Source organism: Zophobas morio, unplaced genomic scaffold, assembly GCF_036711695.1.
Source record: "Zophobas morio isolate AGI-343-1 ecotype UQ-CSIRO unplaced genomic scaffold, CSIRO_AGI_Zmor_V1 ptg000004l, whole genome shotgun sequence".
NCBI lineage: Eukaryota > Metazoa > Arthropoda > Insecta > Coleoptera > Tenebrionidae > Zophobas > Zophobas morio.
The window spans coordinates 6,047,727-6,060,603 of NW_026972109.1; positions in this window are offsets into that span (position 1 = coordinate 6,047,727).

Here is a 12,877-nt window from a genome sequence, read left to right on the forward strand (position 1 = left end):
CACACTTTATGGAATTATTGGGAGGTTGTGAGGAAAAATGCTGTAAAATAAATAAAGGAATCACAACGACGGAAGAAATGTGGAGACGTTCGGAAATAACAAAAGATGAAATAGAAAGACAGATTGGAAGACTGAAAAGAGGAAAGGCACCAGGAGGGGATGGAATCCAGAACGAAGGGTGGATGTTCGGGACAGAAGAAGTGAAAGAAAAGATATGGGAAGTGGTAAATGGAGTTTGGAAGGGAAAAGGATTTCCTCAGCAGTGGAGAGAAGGTATAATAATCCCATTATTTAAAAAGGGGCAAAAAAGTGATGTGAAGAACTACCGAGGGATTACCTTGCTCAATACGGCGTACAAGATATATGCAATGATACTCGATGAGAGGTTACGAAAGGAGATGGAAGCAAGGGATATGTTACCAGACGTTCAGGCAGGGTTTAGGAAAGGAAGAGGTACTATGGACAATATGTACATCCTGCGGTATTTAGTAGGAAGAGAAATAAGGAAAGAGGGTGGACGAATGTACACACTGTTCATAGATTTCAAAGCAGCGTTTGATAGCGTGAATAGAGAGAAAATGTGGGAGTATTTGAGGAGAAAGGGAGTAGATGCATACTTGGTAACGAAAATGGAAGAAATATATGAAGAAACAGTAAATACGGTGAGAGTAAATGGAATAGAGAGTGAGAGTTTTTATACAAATAGAGGAGTGAGACAAGGATGCCCACTCAGCCCCGCATTGTTTGCAGCTTATCTAGGAGGTATAGATGAAATGTTCAGAAAAGCACAGACAGGAGGGGTGGTAGTCGGCAAAGAGAAAGTGTGGTCGTTGTCGTACGCAGATGATTTGGTGATTGTGGCAAAGAAAAGAGAAGAAATGAAAGCAATGATTAAAAGTTTGGAAAAGTATGTAAAAAAAAGGAATTGGAAGTGAATGTGGAAGAAACAAAAATGGTGGTGTTTGGGAAGAAAGTAAGAAAGGAGAAGGAAGAGTGGGCATGGAGAGGGAAGAAGATTGAACAGGTGAAAGAATTTCAGTACTTAGGATATACATTAAAGAGCAATAACTCAGATAGAGCGCATATTCAAGAAATGGTCCAAAAAGCGAACAAAGTGGTAGAAATAGTATGGGGAATAGGAGAGAGAAAATTTGGACATGATTATAAGAAAAGAATAATGATGTTTGATACTTTGGTCAAAAGTGTATTCATGTACGGAGCTGAGATTTGGGGATGGAGGGAATATGAAGAAATAGAGAGAGTGCAAGAAAAATACTTGAAATGGACATTGGGATTGGAAAAGTATACGCCGGGGTATATAGTGAGAGAAGAAACAAAAAGGGAGAAAATGAGAGTAGAAGCGGGTAAAAGGGCGGTTGGATTTGAAGAGAAGTTCAGTGAGAGAGGTGATTGCAACATATTGCAAGAATGTTGGAACGAAATAAGTAAGGAAGGGGGAAAACATGTTTGGAACGAAAGGGACAAGTATTATGAAGGAAAGGGATATGCATGTGAAGAAATAGAGAGAATGAGAGAAATGGGAAGGAGTATGAAAGAAGAGCTGAGTGTAAGAGATAAGGATATAGATAAGCAAGAACGTGGATCGAGAATATCGGAGTCTAGATATAATGCAGACTATAGAAAAACAGTAAAAAAAGAAGTACCAAAGTACACAGAGAGAGAGAGTATAAAGGAGAAAAGAATGATGGCGAGATTTAGGTGTGGAAATAAAGAGAAAGAGAATAATTTTTGGATGGATGAAACTGACAGAAGGTGTAGGATATGTTGGAGAGAGGGAGAAAGAATAGAGCATATGCTGGAAGGATGTGAAGGATTGAGAGAATCGGAGGAAAGTAGGGAAGAAGCGCTAAACGAGGATGGAAGAGGACTGGACTGGATGAAAGAAGTATGGAAGATAAGGGAACTATGGCAAGGGGTGGGCAAGCAGAAAGAATAGAATATTTATTATATAACGCTCGAATTTTTATTTTATTTTATTTATTTTTATTGTTTTGGATTTATCTGAGGTAGATTAAGTTCATTTGTACCCCTACTGGGAATATTATTAAGCCTGTAAGGCAAATAATAAATTAATACTACAATTACTTTGAATTGTATTTTTGTGTTTTTTGTGTCCTTCTGCTCCACCGTTACCTACTAAATTCAGCTTGTTATTCCTCCTCTCAAACCACCCTTCGACCTTCCAGTCTGCATCTTCTGCAAAAACGGAAGCCCCATTTAGAAAATTGGCTGCATTTATTCATTACCTTGCATCCGTACCTTGATTGTGCCTCCAGATTACAAAAGCAACAAAATTCCCTAATCTTTCTGTGAAAGAACACATTTTTTATCAAAGTCTTTAAGAACTACAGGAACTAAAAACGTCAATACGGAAAGTGATAGGCGGCACGCTTCCATGACCGAATTCGACTCCATAATCATTTATAGAAAACCTGCACAATGTTATGAAGAAAAAAGTTATGATGAAATTAAAAACAGAAATCGGTTGAAGAAAATTAACCTAAATAATTAATACCCTCAAAGTCAGAGCGACGAGTTGATTGTTTTTAACAACTAAAATTGTCAAAGTGTTTAAGTATCACCTGTTACACCTCTACTACTTGACATTAAAGCGCCGTAACGTTGTGGTTTTGAAGTTATTTTGCTGAAACTGTTTTTTGGGGAATTGTTTCCAGTGGGAGTTCAAATTTTCGAGGTTAATTCCGTTAGATCAATTACTTTGAACTTTCGGGTGAAAATTGTGTCCTTCTCCTCCACCGCCACCTACTAAATTCAGCTTGTTATTCCTCCTCTCTAACCACCCTTCGACCTTCTAGTCTGCATCATCTGCAAAAACGGAAGCCGCATCCAGAAAACTGGCTGCATTTATTCATCACCTTGCATCCGTACCTTGATTGCGCCTCTAGATTACAAAAGCAACAAAATTCCCTAATCTGTCCGTAAAAGAACACATTTTTTATCAAAGTCTTTAAGAACTACAGGAGCTAAAAACATCAAAACAGAAAGTGATTAGCGGCACGCTTCCAAGACCGAATTCGACTCTATAATCATTTACAGAAACCCTGCACAATGTTATGAAGAAAAAAGTTATGATCAAATGAAAAGCAGAAATCGGTTGAAGAAAATTGACCTAAATAATTAATACAGTAGTTCCCTCACACTCAGAGCGACGACTTGATTTTTTTTAACAACTAAAATTGTCAAAGTGTTTAAGTATCACCTGTTACACCTTTGCTACTTGTCATTAAAGAGCCGTAACGTTGTGGTTTTGAAGTTATTTTGCTGAAACTGTGTTCGGGAATTATTTCCAGTGGGAGTTCAAATTTTCCGGGTAAAATCCGTTACATCAATTACTTTGAATTTTCGGGTGAAAATTGTGTCCTTCTGCTCCACCGCCACCTACTAAATTCAGCTTGTTATTCCTCCTCTCAAACCACCCTTCGACCTTCCAGTCTGCATCTTCTGCAAAAACGGAAGCCGCATCCAGAAAACGGGCTGCATTTATTCATCACCTTCTATCCGTACGTTGATTGCGCCTCTAAATTACAAAAGCAACAAAATTGCCTAATCTGTCGGTAAAAGAACACATTTTTTTATTAAAGTCTTTAAGAATTACAGGAGCTGAAAACGCCAAAACGGAAAGTGATAGGCGGCACGCTTCCATGACCGAATTCGACTCTATAATCATTTATAAAAACCCTGCTCAATGTTATGAAGAAAAAAGTTATGATCAAATGAAAAGCAGAAATCGATTGAAGAAAATTAACCCAAATGATTAATACAGTACTTCCCTGACACTCAGAGCGACGACTTGATTTTTTTTGACAACTAAAATTGTCAAAGTGTTTAAGTATCACCTGTTACACCTTTGCTATTTGACATTAAAGCGCTGTAACGTTGTGGTTTTGAAGTTATTTTGCTGAAACAGTGTTCGGGAATTATTTCCAGTGGGAGTTCAAATTTTCAAGGTAAAATCCGTTACATCAATTACTTTGAATTTTGGGGTGAAAATTGTGTCCTTCTCCTCCACCGCCACCTACTAAATTCAGCTTGTTATTCCTGCTCTCAAACCACCCTTCGACCTTCCAGTTTGCATCTTCTGCAAAAACGGAAGCCGAATCCAGAAAACGGGCTGCATTTATTGATCACCTTGCATCCGCACCTTGATTGCCCCTCTAGATTATAAAAACAACAAAATTCCCTAATCTTTCCGTAAAAGAACTTGAAGAACTACAGGAGCTGAAAAACATCAAAACATAAAGTGATAGGCGGCACGCTTCCATGACCCACTTCGACTCTATAATCATTTATAACAAACCTGTACAATGTTATTAAGAAAAAAGTTATGATCACGTGAACAGCAGAAATCCATTGAAGAAAATCAATCTACGTAATTTATACAGTACTTTCCTCACACTCAGAGCGGTGACTTGATTTTTTTTAAACAAATAAAATTGTGAGTGTGGTTAAGTATCACCTGTTACATCTCTTCTACATGACATTAAAGCGCCGTGACGTTGTGATTTCGAAGTTGTTTTGCTGAAACCGTGTCCGGGAATTATTTCCACTCGGAGTTTAAATTTTCCAGATAATATCGGGTACATCAATTACTTTGAATTTTCGGGTGAAGATTGTGTCCTTCCGCTACACCGCCACCTATTAAATTCAGCTTGTTACTGCTCGTCTCAAACCACCCCTTGACCTTCCAGCCATGCATCCGTACCTCGATTGCGTCTCGAGATTGCAAAAGCAACAAAACTCCTTAATATTTCCGTAAAAGAATACATTTTTATCAAAGTGTTTAAGAACTACAGGAGCTGAAAAATATCAAAACATAAAGTGATAGGCGACACGCTTCCATGACCTAGTTCGATTAAATAATCATTTATAAAGCCCTGTAAAATGTTATGAAGAAAAATGTTATGATCAGGTGAACAACAGAAATCCATTGAAGAAAATCAACCTAAATAACGTATACAGTATTTCCCTCACCCTCAGAGCCGTGACTTATTTGTTTTAAACATCTAAAATTGTCAAAGTGTTTAAGTATCACCTGTTACATCTCTGCTATTTGACATTAAAGCGCCGAAGCGTTGTGGTTTCGAAGTTATTTTGTTGAAACCGTGTTCGGGTATTATTTCCAGTCGGAGTTTAAATTTTCCAGATAATATCGGTTCCATCAATTACTTCGAATTTTCGGGTGAAGATTGTGTCCTTCCGCTACACGCCACCTATTAAATTCAGCTTGTTACTGCTCGTCTCAAACTACCCCTTGACCTTCCAGCCTTGCATCCGTATCTCGATTGCGTCTCGAGATTGCAAAAGCAACAAAACTCCTTAATATTTCCGTAAAAGAATACATTTTTATCAAAGTGTTTAAGAACTACAGGAGCTGAAAAATATCAAAACATAAAGTGATAGGCGGCACGCTTCCATGACCTAGTTCGATTAAATAATCATCTATAAAGCCCTGTACAATGTTATGAAGAAAAAGTTATGATCAGGTGAACAACAGAAATCCATTGAAGAAAATCAACCTAGATAACGTATACAGTATTTCCCTCATCCTCAGAGCCGTGACTTATTTGTTTTAAACATCTAAAATTGTCAAAGTGTTTAAGTATCACCTGTTACATCTCTGCTATTTGACATTAAAGCGCCGAAGCGTTGTGGTTTCGAAGTTATTTTGTTGAAACCGTGTTCGGGTATTATTTCCAGTCGGAGTTTAAATTTTCCAGATAATATCGGTTCCATCAATTACTTCGAATTTTCGGGTGAAGATTGTGTCCTTCCGCTACACGCCACCTATTAAATTCAGCTTGTTACTGCTCGTCTCAAACTACCCCTTGACCTTCCAGCCTTGCATCCGTATCTCGATTGCGTCTCGAGATTGCAAAAGCAACAAAACTCCTTAATATTTCCGTAAAAGAATACATTTTTATCAAAGTGTTTAAGAACTACAGGAGCTGAAAAATATCAAAACATAAAGTGATAGGCGGCACGCTTCCATGACCTAGTTCGATTAAATAATCATCTATAAAGCCCTGTACAATGTTATGAAGAAAAAGTTATGATCAGGTGAACAACAGAAATCCATTGAAGAAAATCAACCTAGATAACGTATACAGTATTTCCCTCACCCTCAGAGCCGTGACTTATTTGTTTTAAACATCTAAAATTGTCAAAGTGTTTAAGTATCACCTGTTACATCTCTGCTATTTGACATTAAAGCGCCGAAGCGTTGTTGTTTCGAAGTTATTTTGTTGAAGCCGTGTTCGGGAATTATTTCCACTCGGAGTTTAAATTTTCCAGATAATATCCATTACATCAATTACTTTGAATTTTCGACTGAAAATTGTGTCCATCCGCTCAACCACCACCTATTAAATTCAGCTTGTTACTGCTCGTCTCAAACCACCCCTTGACCTTCCAGCCTTGCATCCGTACCTCGATTGCGTCTCGAGATTGCAAAAGCAACAAAACTCCTTAATATTTCCGTAAAAGAATACATTTTTATCAAAGTGTTTAAGAACTACAGGAGCTGAAAAATATCAAAACATAAAGTGATAGGCGACACGCTTCCATGACCTAGTTCGATTAAATAATCATTTATAAAGCCCTGTACAATGTTATGAAGAAAAATGTTATGATCAGGTGATCAACAGAAATCCATTGAAGAAAATCAACCTAAATAACGTATACAGTATTTCCCTCACCCTCAGAGCCGTGACTTATTTGTTTTAAACATCTAAAATTGTCAAAGGGTTTAAGTATCACCTGTTACATCTCTACTATTTGACATTAAAGCGCCGAAGCGTTGTGGTTTCGAAGTTATTTAGTTGAAGCCGTGTTCGGGAATTATTTCCACTCGGAGTTTAAATTTTCCAGATAATATCGGTTCCATCAATTAATTTGAATTTTCGGGTGAAGATTGTGTCCTTCCGCTACACCGCCACTTATTAAATTCAGCTTGTTACTGCTGGTCTCAAACCACCCCTTGACCTTCCAACCTTGCATCCGTACCTCGATTGCGTCTCGAGATTGCAAAAGCAACAAAACTCCTTAATATTTCCGTAAAAGAATACTTTTTTATCAAAGTGTTTAAGAACCACAGGAGCTGAAAAATATCAAAACATAAAGTGATAGGCGACACGCTTCCATGACCTAGTTCGATTAAATAATCATTTATAAAGCCCTGTACAATGTTATGAAGAAAAAAGTTATGATCAGGTGAACAACAGAAATCAATTGAAGAAAATCAACCTAAATAACGTATACAGTATTTCCCTCACCCTCAGAGCCGTGACTTATTTGTTTTAAACGTCTAAAATTGTCAAAGTGTTTAAGTATCACCTGTTACATCTCTGCTATTTGACATTAAAGCGCCGAAGCGTTGTGGTTTGGAAGTTAATTTGTTGAAACCGTGTTCGGGTATTATTTCCAGTCGGAGTTTAAATTTTCCAGGTAATATCCGTTACATGGCTGTAATATAGCGTATTAAGCTAGATTAAGCGGGTCAACGTTACATGGCGCCGTAGAGAATGAGCTGTGTCCCTCGAAACTCTTAAAGCGTTTCGGACTGGTCGAAATTGATAGCGAAAATTGATTGTGCTAAGCAGCGCCTAAATATATCCTTAATTTAGTTGTTTGATAATATTTTGTAGGTTCGGGTCATAGGGTTCGGGTCACTTAAGCGAATAATTCGGATCGTATTCGTGATCCTTGTCATCCGATTTGTATTCGTGTCCAACTTATGTCTTGTTTAGGGAAACAGGATGGGATCAAGGCTGTTTAAAGGATAATGTGTCCTCGCATCAGGAGTTGAGGGAATTTTAAATTCGTGATTTGGGGCGCAAATCCGCACAACAAACGAAATGTTGCCATTTTCATCGAAATATAATAGCGCGGATTTTTTCCCTATATTTAGAATTCTCTTTTTGGCGAAAGACAGCAATCGTGCATTTGTTATTTTTAGCAGAGTGCCCGCCCACGATAACTTTTTCCACCAGGATCTGAAATAATAATAATAATAATGCTAAGCACGAGCCGAACGTAAAATTTTTCGTCCGTCAGCGGCCGACTTATATTTGGATTTCGTTGTGTACAAAGTCGCGTTCTAATTCCGTGTTGCCATTAAGAGATACGACCAATAATGTTTTAACGATGCACTTGACTATTCGACTCGGGATAAGAAAATAGCGGAATTGTTTTAAAACTGTACATCTGTTTGGCTCGGGTCAGACTCGGCCAGATTGAACGGGACAATGAAATAAAAGAATCATATAGACGAACGCGCTTTGTTTCACAACAGACATTTTTCCAATTCTCTACTAGTCAGTCTGTTATTACTTTCACAATTCCAAATCCAATAACGAAAATAAACTGCACAAATCGTCCTTTCGGTGTTTGTTGTTTGATTACTTTTCGGCCAAAAAGGAAGGGATTGAGATGAGTGTTTTAACCCCTGCTACTCCCACAAGGCCGCTACACGAAGTCAAAATCGTTTGACGACAAGATTGACTTTATCTGGGAACGTGACACAGCCACGAAATTAATGCGACTTAATTAATAACCCCCGCCGAGACAATGATGACGTCACTCGAAAAAATTATTATAAATCCTGCCACGCAGGCGGTGATGTGCCACATTTTTTGGTGGCGTTTCCCTGAAAGCTGCGCCATTGTTATTTCACCCAACATAAAAGCTCCCTACGAAAATACGTTTCCCTATTAATTCGGCTCCATTATTAACGTGCTTATTGACACTCTGTTAATGGTATAACATTATCATTAAGGTGGTATTTACAATGTGCCTCATTTCCTCGAGTTTACGACGTTATAGAGGATGATTGACAGCATTCCGCTAATAAAATTATTACGTGCTCTCCACCATAATGACGGAGCTTCTAGATACAAACAGACGATAAGTTTGATGAATCAATACGAATATGCCAGCGGCAGAGACACCACAAATAATCCGACAATTTCGTTAATTTATGTAAAACAATGTGACATCACGATAAACGGCAATAAGACAATGCGAACGAAACGGGATTCAACGAGGGAAAAGCTAATTTTCGAAGCGGATCTTTTGTCCGAAAGAACATGAAACGAAACTCTCGATAATGAGACGACGAAAAGCAAAGCAAATACGCCCGCAAAAAATCATCAACAATAACCACCATGCTTCTTTGGAACAGTCAATCTTAATGAAACTTGTGGGGGAGATGAGATCAAGTTTTATTTGTGCTCGAGAGGAAGAAATCCAGACGGGAATAAATATTTTAGGGTCTGGTCCAACCGCAAAAACGATTTAATGAATCGGAATTGGTTTACGCAAATCACGTCACCACGAAAAATGACAATTTAAAAAGTCAAGCCTAAGTGTCTGCGGAACGTATTTATTCCAAAAAACTGAAAACATTAAATCATGTGTATCTAGAAATGACTAGAATCAAACGAATTGGAGACAAATCGTCGCCTGAGAACTTGTTTGAATCACAGACCGCAGCGCGCTCATTCAAATGTCGACTCTAAGCGTTCAGAATATATCACATCTCGTATGTTTCGCTAGTTTTTGACATACAGTTATTTTTTGTTTTAGAGGCATTGCGTTCTATTTTATATTAGTTTTTATACATTTTCACTCACAATTTTGGTAGTTATTTTTTACTGATACTAAAAAACCAAAAAACTGAATTTATCGAAGAACAGAAAATTTAAAAATCGAAAAATGAAAATATCGAAGAATTAAAAAAACCTGAAATTGAAAAGTTCCCAAAACTAATAATGTTGAAAAAATTGAGAAATCGAAAACTTGAAAAATCGGGAAATCTAAAAATCGAAAGATGAAAAAAAAAGAATTTTAAATTGGAAAAACCAAGATGGCAAAATAAAAAAATCCGAAAATTGAAAAATTGAAATCTAGAAGAACAAAAACCTAAAATTTTAAAAACTGAAAAGTTAAGGGGTGGGATTTTGTTTCTACCTATACGATGCGAAGCGATAACGAAGCGATAAATGACAAGGACGAAAATATAAATTTCAGATGCCAAAGAAAAAGACTACCACATTTTATCGGTACCGATATTTTATCGTTATAGAAACAAAATCCCACCCAAGATATCGGAAAGTTGAAAAATTGAAAAATCGAAGCATAAAACAATTGAAAAATTGAAAAATGTAAAATTTAAAAAACGAAAAGTCGGATAAATATCCAAAAACTGAGAAATTAAAAAATTGGAAAATTGAGAAATTGTAAAACCAAAAACCCAAAGTCGAAGAATCCAAGAAATGGAGAACTGAAAAATCGAAACTTGGAGATGTCGAGAAATGGGAAAAATTAGCAACGCCAAAATTTGAAAAAAGAAAAATCGAAATATGAAGAATTGAAAAATTAAAAAATCGACAAAATCGAAAAATCTAAATTTTAAAACATTGAACAATTAAAACACGTAAAACTGAAAAATCGAGAAACTGCAAAAACGACAAATCGAGAAATCGGAACTACATAATTTAAAAAATTGGAAAATTGGAAAATCGAAAAACTGAAAAGCCCAAAAGTAAAAAATCGAACAACTGAGAAATCCAAAAATCGAAACATGGAGAAATTCAAAAACTGAGACATCGAAAAATCGAAAAATCAGAGTATCAAGTAATCGAGGAACCGAAAGCCGAGAAGAAAAGTTAAAAATGAAAAAATTCAAGAATCGAGAAATTGACAGTCGAAACATCGAAACATCTGAAATCGATAAATCGAGATATCAAAAAATTTGAAAAAATTAAAACTGGAAAATCGAAAATTTTAAAATTGAGAAATTGAACAATCGGATAATTGAAAAATCGAAACATCGAAAAATTAAGGAAAATAGAGCAACAAAAAAATGGAAAATCGAAAATTTAAAAATTCCGAAAATTGAAAAATTAAAACGAAGAACTGGAAAGTCAATAAATCTAAAAACCTAAAATTTCAAAAACTGAAAAGTTAAAATCTCAAAAAGTCGAAAAATTGAGAAATCGAAGATAAAACAGTCGAAAAATTGAAAAATGGACGAATCGAAAAACTGAAAAATTACAAAATTTCCGAAAATTGTGAAAATAAAAAATTGAAAAATCAAAAAGTCAAAAAAGCAAAGCAAAAATTGAAGAACTGTTAGATCGAAACTTTGGGAAGTCGAGAAATGGGAAAATCGAAAAATAGATTAATTGAGAAATCAGAAACTGAAAATTCAGAAACGTCAAAATTGGAAAAAAAATTGAGAATTCTAAATCAAAAAATCAGAAAAATAAAAATTCGAAAATCTAAAATTCAAAATTCGAAAAATTGAAACATTGATGAATTCAAAGACTGAGACATTGAGAAATCGAAAACTGAAAAGAACGAGAAATCGAAGAGTCGAAAAGTCGAAAAATTGAAAATTTGAAAAATTGTGAAATCCCAAAACTAAAAGAAATATTCAAAAATTTGATAAATTAAAAAAATGGAAAATTGAGAAATCAAAAAACTGAAATAGCGAAGTCGAAAAATCGTAAGCTTAAAAAATCGAAAAATTAAAAAATCAAAAACCTGAAAAATTGAAGAATTGAAGTGAAAAATCGACCCTTTGGGAAGTCGAAAAATGAGAAAATAAAAGAAAAGTTTACTTCAGAAATCAGTACACTGAAAATTTAGAAGCGTCAAGATTTGAAAAATTCAAAATGCGAAATATTCAGAAATCATAAAATTGAAGAGGACAAAAATTGAGTATCATTGAAACATCGAAAAGTTAAGAAATCGAAAATTTGGAGAACGGAGAAATTGACGAAGTCCAAAATTGAAATATTGAAAATTGAAACATCTAAAGTTGAAAAATCGAGAAATGGAAAAATCGAGAACTCGAAAAATTGAAAAATAAAAGAAAATTTGCAGAATCTATAAACTGAAAAATCACAAAATTGAACCAAATCTCCAAAAATTGGGAAATTAAAAAATTGAAAAATTGACAAATCGAAAAGAAAAGTCGAAAAATCGTAGACTTAAAAAATCGAAGAACTGAAAGATCGAAGGAAGTCGAGAAATGGGAAAATCGAAAAATAGATTAATTGAGAAATCGAAAAACTGAAAATTCAGAAACATCAAAATTTGCAAAATTAAAAAATATTGAAGAATTGAAAAATCGAAAAGTCAAAAAATATAAAATTAAAAACATTGAAGAATTAAAATATCGTAAAATTAAAAAATGGAGAAATGTAAACATCAAAAAAATAAAGTTCGGAAATCTAAATTCTAAAAATCAGAACACTGAAAAATCAACAAAATATAAATCGAAACTCGACAATTAAAAAAATTGTAAAATTCAAAAATCGCATAATTCAAAAATAGATACACTGAAAAATCGAAAAGCCGAAAAATAAAAAATCAAAAAACCAACAAATCGAAAAATCGAAACATCGAAAAATTCAAAAACTGAGGCAATGAGAAATCGAAAAATCAAAATAGCGAGAGATCCAGGAGTCGAAAAATTAAAAAATTGAGGAACCGAAATAGGCCAAAATCGAAAAATCGAAAAGTTCAAAATGGAAAAATGGATAAATCTAGAGACTGAACAATTAAAATATCGAAATATCCGAATCTCGATAAATCGAAATTTAAAAAAATTGATAAATCGAAAATTTAAAAATTCGGAAAATTGAAAAATTAAAATATAGAAGAACTGAAAACTCGAGAAATCGAAAAATCTAGAATTTTTCAAATTGAAAATTTAAAATTTCGAACAGTTCAAAAATTGAGAAATTGAAATATAAAACAGTCGAAAAATTGAAAACTCTAAAATTTAAAAAACGAAAAACTGAAAATCTAAAGATCTAAAAATCCAGAA